This window comes from Falco rusticolus, chromosome Z (assembly GCF_015220075.1).
Source record: "Falco rusticolus isolate bFalRus1 chromosome Z, bFalRus1.pri, whole genome shotgun sequence".
NCBI lineage: Eukaryota > Metazoa > Chordata > Aves > Falconiformes > Falconidae > Falco > Falco rusticolus.
The window spans coordinates 5,140,704-5,148,821 of record NC_051210.1 but is presented as its reverse complement, the minus strand read 5'-3'; the positions used below and the strand labels follow the sequence as shown (position 1 = coordinate 5,148,821).

The window sequence follows — 8,118 nt, the reverse complement described above, 5'->3', positions numbered from 1 at the left end:
CTTCCATGTGATGAACTGCAGAGATTTTTCCAACCTGGTTTTCTGTGGTTTTGTGATTCTATATGTCTTTTATCCTCCCCACTGTAAACACATCCATACCCTGACTTCATGCCTAAATAGAGCTATGATTTTTTCCAATATACTGACATGACAGTTATATTTCTGTATAGTGCACTTTCCTTGAAGGAACTATTGAATTAATTCTCTTTTCTAGAAAGAATTAATGTGATAGCACCTATACTTTTCTTGAGGAAGATGTAAAGCTAAGCAGCCAGTACACTGAGCTGGTTATTTGTATTGCCAGGCTGATTATCTCCCTGTTTTGCACAGAGACGTACTCTCCAGGCATCCATGTTGCATCTATGTCACCTGTGTCCCAATCTCTGCCTGGGGGTGAATGCAGCAGCCTTTCAGTGGGACACATTGAACGGCACTTGCTATATCCATCAGAGTTATCATCGCCAGGAGACACGGTCCAACACCAAAGCCACCTCAGTAGCCTTGTTTCTTCCTCCACCCTTTCTCTGCACCCCTCCACTCGAGTAAAAAAGTAGGGGGTGTGTTAGAAAGTGGGGTATGACAGGAAAGCTCTGGCTCTTTGATGTGTCACTGTGCAGTATGGATGCAAGCTCTTCCCCTGAAGGAAGAAGCGTATGTTCCAGCTGGTCTGTGTCCCTTTATTGTTGTGGTGGTCTCTAAGACAGTAGAGCCTGAATCCACATATGAATATGGAGAACATACTTGGATCAGCAGCATACTCTTCATAATTGTAAGAGCAGATGAAATAAATAATAATAAAAAAAAGGTTTTGTACAATGTTAATGCAGTAGATGCTAGGGCGACACGTTGTCATATCAGGCCAAGAAAATACTGCTGAGAGGTTTATGCATAAGAAAAATTTGAAGCGGTGGTGGAGAGTATTACTCTGTTTCATGTCAGATAACACCACTGCAATGAGAAAATATGTAAAGACTGAATGTCATACCTTTAGGTAGCCTCATGCATTTCTGACATGGAATCCATTATAACAACCTGAAAAATGAAGACTTCTTTAAAGCCTTCAGAAATGCCCAGTTTGTCCTAATATATGCATATTCCAGGTATTTAGGTTATAGCACACCAGCATCATCAGCCATGACTAATATATTCTTTACACTGAGAAAAGCTTTACTAAGTACAGGCCTGGATAGCAAAGTGTTCCTGGAGTGAAGACATTTGAAAGACATTTTAATTCGGTGGCACCATGCAGAGGGCATTAATCTTTCTTGTGATTTCCTCTATTGTAACAAAGAAAAAGATTTTTAATGTGCAAACCTCGTTAAATCAATCACCCTTGGGAATTTAGATGCACAGTGTGATAAAGGCAACAACTTTCAATACCTAGAGGCAATTTTTCCCATATGTTTTGGATGTTGGGGTTTAGGAAAAATAAGCATTTTAATGGATTTTTGGCCTTTTAAAAACATAACGTTTTAATTTAAAGATGCTCTTCTTTAAGATAGACAACATAAATGAGGTTCACAGTTATTACAATGGAATATCAACCTGCGTTCTGCAAACTTTTCGGTGTTTTCATTGCACAATCAAGATGGTTTCGGAGAGAATGGTCTAAGTTACCAGTTGCCTAGTGCTGCGGCAATATGTTACAAACCCATGGCAAACACCAAAAGAAAACACTGGATTTTAGACATCTTGAATTTATCAAAAATTAATAAAAAATTAGCAAGTCTTTGAGCTGTTGTGTTTCTCCTGTTCCTGAAATTTAGCAAGACATCTTTATTCAATAACAAATCTATACAATCTAAACTGTTTGCAAACCTGGAATTGGGTTCTGTATTTGGGGAAAGCAGAAGTGTAATACTATTTGAAAAAGTCAATGATTATGTCATTTTGCATCACAAAGAGATGGCTGACTATGACTAATCCTCAGGCATTTGTCAAGCCTAGGCTTCCCATGGGAGAAGATTTTTGCTAAGCACCATAGCCTTTAGAGCAAACTAGGACATTTGATGTATTTCCACATGGATAACAGCATTACTGACATCTAAGTAAACTTACATTATCTATTAATTGACAGCTTAGATCTGCCTGGCTCAAGGGGAACAGACAACTGTGTGAAGGCTGAGGTAAGGTTAGAGGACAAAATGTCAATTGTCAGTGGGTCATATCTCATGAGACAACTAGCAGTCCATCTTTGTAACCTGGATTCAGGCTTATATCACGATCCTTTTCCATTCTTTTCTTTTGAGAAATATATTTTTGGCAAATAGGGAAGACCATGCACACTCAGATGAGATGATCTTTTTAGTTTTTTCTTTAATTGCGTAGCTAATATGGTATAATTTCAGAAGATTTTAAGAGATGCTTAATGTATTTGCATAATCAGGTCCCTTTAGACTATTTTGCAGCTCTGAACAATTATGCATTCCACTATATAAGGCTCAGGAAGCTTTGTGTCTCTCTGCTGTCTGTTTCCTTCCCTGAAACAAAGCACCTCAGTTACAATGCATGAAAAAGCAACAACAACAGAAAAAAAGAACAATGGGGGGGTGGGGAAGAAGGGGGGCAGGGGAAGGCTAATAAACTGTTTACACACAGTTTAAAATGCTTTAACTAAAATCAGTAAACTACTGAGTAGAGATTTTTTTGAGAAAATAAGACTATTTTAGGCAATGCCTGTCTATGAAGTTCAAAGATTAAGTTTATACAAACTTTATCTTCATCACCTGCGTTTGTTTGTCAAGGGTTGTCTTAAGGGGTCAGCTCGTTTCAGAGCATGAAATACAGACTTCTTACACTCATTGTGCAGCCTTGAAGATGACAAACAAAAAGAATTGGATGAGAAGGAAAATAAAAAATATGACACTAGAATTCCTTTTAAAAAATCAAACTTGCCCCCCTGACCTCACTCAGTCTTTAGGTCTGACCAGATTGTCTCTTTCACCTGTGATTGAAGGTTAAACCTGTCCATGGATGCTCTCACAGGACCACGAGCTCACCATGGGCAAGAGCAGAGATCCTCAATTTTGAGCTCAAGCAATGTCTCCAGATCATCTCCATCCTGGCTGCCTTCTGAGGCCATGCAAACCTCTGGCAAGGAGGCTTAGGCTAGTTAAACTAACTGTCCTCCACACTGGGTCAACAAACACAGCATTCATCATCCTACATCTCGTGGAAGAAGGTGCTGTTTGGTCAGAAAGACTGGACACCGTTGGGATAGTGCAACTGAATGCAGCTCTTAAAAAACATCTACTGAGAAATCTGCCACCAAAAGCCTGGTGACACCAGGGTGATCCCCTTGGCTCAGATCCAAAAGCAAAGATGCTTTGTGATGATCAAGCTCTCCATGAAAGCATTAAACCTTTCTGCATGCACAGGGGTGAGGCGGGTGAGACCATGGACACGGGCAGCATCTGTGAAACAGCTGATGTGTTTACAGTTAAAACCCAAACCCACCTCCTGGCTAACTGCTTGTGGGCTCACGCCTTTGCGTCTCTACAAAAACAGTACCTAGACCAAGCCTAGGAAGACAGTAAAGTAGTGCCTCTTACTACCTTCAAGTGACAGATTTATTATTACTTGTTAACTGAAAAGCAATAGGCATCACTCATTGTATGAGACTGAAGATACGCTTGCTTCCTTAAATTTATTTTATGAAACTTTCTAGTGTGAAATCAATAACAACTTTCAATATTTACACCAGTACCTCAGCTGGTAGCAACAGGACTACAAAAACTTGTAAATGCTCTAAGCATTCCATAGTACAGTGTACTTTGGGCTGATTATGTTTTGTGGCTCACTTACTAAGTGTTGTAATGTTTAGATTGGCTCTGGTGTGAGCTCTGTGCCAGGTTTGTTATCGGAGGTACTGCAAATATAGTCTTTTCTCTAACATGAGTTCTTTCACTGTGTGTGCTCTACAGGCTGGGAAATGAAGTATTGCAAACTGTCTGGGAGCTCATATTTATTAAACAAGACAACAGCAAGTCAAACATGCAGAATTTCTGACAATTCTGTGACACTGCAAACCACAGAGGAGTTTTGTAACAGCAAAAGACAGGTAAAGAACAACAGAAAATAATTAATATAATTAGGAGGTATGATGAAAACAATGACAATGGCTTTGTTAGTGAAACAAGGGCTGAGAACATTACAGTAAGATGGATGAAAACAAGCTCTCACATAGTAAAAGGGCTTTGAGGAAGCCCTGGGTCAATATTTTCGAGCATACCTGATAAATAATTTATTTGTCACTTACAAATGCATTTTTGGGAGATGTGTCGGTGTAAATTAAGTTTTCTGCATGCCTTTTGTAGCCATTAAGGACCTTATTCTAACATTAAAAATAAGTCTGAAAATGTGAGAAAGAAAGGATGCCGCTGTTTGAAACTGGCTGTGTCCCCCTCCCATGACGGATGCAGGTGGTCTGTGACCCCCAAAGAACTAGTGAGATACGGGGAGTGCCACGGGCACACAACCCTGCCACAGCCCCCCCAAACCATTCCTCAGTGGGAAAAGAAAGAGGAAAAAAAGGAGAGAGCCCTGTACATTTTATTTTCCCCCTAATACACGTACCCAGGAATATCTTGAGCTGCCTCTCTACTGCAGTTTCCTGGCTGCTCTGTACGTCACTTGTTTTTCAAAATTGAGAAGTGGGTGCAGGACAAATGCACACCCACACCCCCCTACACCCCCACTCTCCCTTTTCTGTTAGCTCACTCTCAGGTTAGAGATCTTTAATGTGGCTTTGGAAGATAAAATGCTGTCATACAGAAACAGAAGCAGCAAGAAGGGGCAGGCTGCAAATACACTAGTCAGGTTTAGGAATTTGAAGATCCTCTCATTAAATCTTCCATTTTGCCAGAATTTGCAGGCAATTCTAAACCTGAATTTTCAGCACATGGTAGCTTGGGGAAGCTATTACTTTAATAACTGTGCACTGGCATGCATGGGTTTTTACCAAGTCGAACTATAATGTCTTGCAGACATGTAGGCAAAACAGCAGATTTTTTAGGATCTGAGAAAGTACAAGTTGTAAACACAGTGCAGTAAAAATGCCTTCTTCTCTGTTTCCCATTGGCTGTTTGTCAATTTGTTTCCTTCCCACAGTCTCCCAGCACTTGGTGTATGCCTCCTTAAGCCAGCAATCCTAAGATGCACGAGGTCTGGACATTTCACTCAGCTGCTCTCGTGCTGCAGCACAAATGAGGAGAAATACGGAACGCTAACTAGGAAACAGATCTGCCATACACTATTGTACGCTACAGCATCCAAGCATTTGTTTGAGATTCATCGCTCTAGAGAAAACAATAAATCAACCTTACAACAAGTACTGGAAAGGTAACAATTACAGATGTACTTTTTTCTAAAGAGAAATGCTGGTTTGGGACACACATTTGTTTCCCTTTAAATCATAATCTTTAATCACACTAACCTTGCAGACAGCCTGGATAAGCTACACAACTCACTGCAAATATTCAATATCGACTTTCCTGTTTGTCCTTTTCCCACAGGGAAAATCTGATGTGGAGTTTGCCCTGTCTACTCCCATGTTAACTTTTTCATTATAGAAATAAGAAAGACTATCTAGAAAACACTGAATTACCAGGCTCAATATTTCTCTATAATCTTCCTGAGCTGTGGTCTTGTGTGAGCAAATACTATCCCTCACGTGGAGGTCCCTGGGAAAAGGCGTAAGTGAGCATGACACAGTCTGAGTGATGGTAGAGATGTGCACGTACCCACTCTCCTTCGTTCTCAGAAGTCTCACGGCTTGCTTACACAAAGGAGTTTGGACAGAAAAGTGTGAAAATCCAGCATTTCAGCTGCACCATGGACTGCTTGCCCTCCGGCTGTGGAGGTCTGGACAGATAATGAGATTATCTCCAGCTAGCTATCTAGCAGTTATTGGCCTAGCCTGGAAAGGCTCAACTCAGCTATGGCATGAGTACCACAAGGTTTCATCCTTTGATGAGGTTTTTGGTAGATAGTAAAAAAACTCCAAAGCTGTCTCCCAGATTATCCATTTGAGGTGGTTTGCTTTTCAGCACATGATACTTACCAAAGCTGGCGTGATTGGCCATGCCTGCTGGATGTGTAAGAACATTTCTGGTAGGACCCTGAAGTTTCCTAAGCTCTGCCAAGATACCAAGTCCAGCAAGGTTTACATTATGGACATCAATTATCTGAGCTGATGCCTTAATGCTTCACTGAGGCTGTCTGCACCTCTCAGGCATATTGTTTCTGGCTTTCTGCTCTTCAAGAAAGGCCCTCAAATATGGAAGTTCTAAAGAACATGATAGAACCATAATGAAGGTTACACCTTCTCCCCTGACATACTCCTGCCCACCCAGCCTCTAACGGGGACTATAAAAGATTTGTATGTGTTGGAGTATAGCAACAGTTCACAAAGGCTGTAAAAAAAAATCCTTTTTTTTCTTTCTTTCTTTTTTTTTTTTTTTTTCTGTCTCTTGAGTCTGGGTGGTAAAAACTGTTTTGGGCAAAAATTCTGTCACCAGCCAGCGGTTGCCCAGGCTGGGTTTCCAGGTTTATGTGTGTAGCCCATGATGTAGCGTGAAGGTAATGTGACACGCCTGAAGCAGAGATGGAGACACGGCACAGACACCTTCCCCTCAGCTCTGTAAATTCATTTATCACGTTAGACTTGCACTCAAAAGCAAGTACTGCATTTATGTCTGTGTGCACTTCTGCTTATCAGCATCGTAAAAATTCACAGTCCAGCAAGGCTGGTAATGATTAAAGCAGTCTGAAGCACCTCAGCCTGTTTAATAGGCTCTGACACCCAGGGCTAGTGCTGTACTCCTTACTCCTTACATGCAAACCTCCCATTTTAAGTCGTATTTTCTCAAAGTTAGTGGGAAACAAGCAAGGAATGCAGGTCAATGTGGAACATCAAAAGGCCACTGCTCTCCCCAGGGATGAAGAGAAAATGAAAAAAACCCAAATCACATTTTTTTTTTCCAGAAGCTTTCAAGAAAAACAAAAGCTGCAGCTCTATTTTACAAAACACACTTAAACAACCTAACACTGAATTATTCATGCCTGTTCTGAAACACAAGCTTTATAACCCTGAATTAATTGCCCTTGGTGGTGAGTATATCTAGTCTCATTGTAAATACTTTGCCGATTGAAATACAAACATGTTCTGCACAAAAGAAGATGTTAACACAAACAGTGTCATAAGCTTAATAATATCGTCACCTCCTTCCTCCTAACCACTTAGGACCAAGTTTTACTTTTGAAGTTGATAGACTGACTGGGTTTTCACTGGTGTAGCTCAGAGAAAAGTTCTTCCCACTGACCACATTTTTTGGGGGAGTTCATTGGTTCTCCCAGCTTGTAGACACAATCTAATCTTCCATTTGTCTTATCAAACTCCCTCTGCTGAGATTCTGCTGCAGGTAATAATAATTTTGTAGGATTTTAAGATGCGACATTTCCCTATTCGAGTCCTGTTGCTAGCCTGACAGCCACCTGATATCTATGACAAGGTACCTCTTCTTGGAACATGTTCCTAGCATCACCCCTGGAAATGAAGTGTCCACAGCAGCTTGCCTCTCTAGTGGTGTGATGTTAAAAACAAATGAAACAAAAAAAAAAAAACCCCAAACCAAAACGAAAAACGGATTGGGGCTTTTCTGAAACAAAAGCAAAACCCTGCCTTTTGCAGCAATGGAAAACAACTTCTTTGCAATTAAGTTTTTCTTTTGCCTGTGCTCTTGATCAGGTACAAAATGCTTTCTCCATTGATGCCTAAATCTCAAGTGCATTTGCTGTAAATAGAAGGAAACCTCTGCAATTGTTTCCAGAGATTAGGTGATTGTATTTTAAACCAAACCCTGTTGTCCAGTGTTGCCTGTTAATGAAGAAAAGTTCTTCCTCATAGGAAATACAGAATAGTTTCTTTCAAATAACATCAAAAGACCCGTGCCCTGTTTCCTTTAACTGGGCTTTTGAGAGATGCACAGAAAATAAAATTTCATCTCACCACAGAAGTCAGTATAAGTGACATTTAGCTAATGGTCTGAATCCTCAGCTGCATTGAGCTCCTGCTCAGCACTTCTGATGTGGGTGGTGGGAGGAGAAGGGCGACTCATT

The 8,118-nt window shown here is 40.7% G+C and overlaps 1 long non-coding RNA gene across 1 annotated transcript; it reads left to right on the top strand.

The window, feature by feature from the left end:
- The first annotated feature begins 3,910 nt into the window (after positions 1-3,910).
- LOC119141605 lies at positions 3,911-5,332 on the top strand. Its single transcript, XR_005101990.1, has 2 exons — positions 3,911-4,060; positions 5,110-5,332. It is a non-coding gene; the product is annotated as an uncharacterized LOC119141605 (long non-coding RNA).
- Positions 5,333-8,118: the final 2,786 nt, after the last annotated feature.